This window comes from Carlito syrichta, unplaced genomic scaffold, assembly GCF_000164805.1.
Source record: "Carlito syrichta isolate Samal-C Ts95f unplaced genomic scaffold, Tarsius_syrichta-2.0.1 Scaffold313464, whole genome shotgun sequence".
NCBI lineage: Eukaryota > Metazoa > Chordata > Mammalia > Primates > Tarsiidae > Carlito > Carlito syrichta.
This window is the reverse complement of record NW_007257560.1, coordinates 58,051-59,985: the sequence shown is the minus strand read 5'-3', so window position 1 is coordinate 59,985 and position 1,935 is coordinate 58,051.

The window sequence follows — 1,935 nt, the reverse complement described above, 5'->3', positions numbered from 1 at the left end:
GCCCATCGAAAATTGATTGAATTTTTAAAACGTGGTACAAAAACACAATGCAGAATTAAACAGTCATAAAAAGGGTAAAATTATGGACTTCACAGCAACTTGGATGGATTTAAAGTCCATAATATTCAGTGATCTATCACAGAAACAAAAAACCAAGTACCACAGGTTCTCACTCATAAGCAGACCCAAAGCATTAATCATAATACTATAAGAAAGGATTTGGCAGTAGCTAGAAACTGCCGAGGGAAGGGGGCCACACAACAACAATAAGGGTTTCTGATCTCAAACCAGGAGAAGTGAGGACCAAAGGGAGCCCCAAACTTGGCTTGGACAATAACTACTTATCTATCTATCTGATCCTGAATTGTACCCCACATCTTAAAATTTAAATAATATTTTTTAAAGTTGAAAAAAATTTTAAAAAGACTATTTTGTGTCACTTGAACATTATATGAAATTGAAATATTAGTGCCCATAAATAAAGTCTTATTGGAACACACACACACACATACACACGCACGCACACACACACACACACATTCACAAATAACATAATAATTATTGTGAAGAAACTGAAAGCTTTTTCTCTAACATTCAGCATGTGACTAGGGTGCCCAATGTAAATCACTTCTATTTATTAAACACGGTACTAGAAATTCTAGCAAGAAAAATGAACAAAAGCCATACAAATGAAAAGGAAGAAGCAAAATTGTCTCTGTTTATAGATGACATGATTATATATTATAAAAACCTAAAGACTCACCAAAAAACAATTTTAGAACTAATAAAAAAATTCAATAAAGTTACATAATAGAAAATCAACATACAAAAATCAGTGGTGTTTGTATACACCAACAGTAAGTGACTCAAAGGAAAATTAAGAAAGCAATTCCATTGATAATAACAACAAAATGAATAAAATATTTAGAAATACACTCAGCCAAAGGTATAAAAGACTTTCACATCAAATATTATAATACATGGATTAAATAATGAAGACAAAGATACAGATAAATGGAAAGGCATCCAATGTTCATGAATTGCTTACACTAATATTGTTTAAATGTACCCAAAGTGATCAATGTAATTCCTATTAAAATACCAATTGCATTTTTCATAAAATGAAAATAAATCTAAAACAATTCATATGAAACCAGAAAAGCACACAATAGCCATAGTGATTTTAAGAAGGCAAAACAATGCTGAAAGTATCACACCCTCTGATTTCAAATTATATGGCAAAGCTGCACTTATCAAAACAACATGGTACTGCATTAAAAAAGACAAGTAGACTAATGAACCAAAATGGAGCCCAAAAGTAAATCTAAGCATTTACAGTCAACTGACCTACAACAAAGGTGCCAAGAAAGGGCAATCTCTTCAATAAATGGTATTGGGAACTGGATATCCACATGTATAAGAATGATATTGGACTCCTATCTCACACCATACATAAAAATCAATTCAAAATGAAATAAAGACCTTAAATGTAAGACCCAAAGCCATAAAACTACTCGATAACACATAGAAAGCATCGGTCTTCACATTGGTCTGGGTAATGATTGGCTATGACACCAAAAGGAATGAAATCAAAAGCAAAAGTAGAAAACGAAATGCATTAAACCAATAAATTTCTGCACAGCAAATAAAACAATCAACAGAATGAAAGGCAACTTACAAAATGGATGGGAAAAATTTTTGCTAACTGCACATTTGGTAAGTTGTTCATACCCAAAATGCACAAGGCACTCAAACAACTCAATAACAAAATGTCATAAAACTTGATTTAGAAATGAGTTAAGAACCTGCATAGCTATTTCTTAAAATTTTACATACAAATGGCCAACAGGTATATGCAAAGGTGCTCAATATCACAAATCATCAGAGAAATGCAAAGTCAAACTGCAAGGAAATGTCACTTCATAGTTGTTAAAA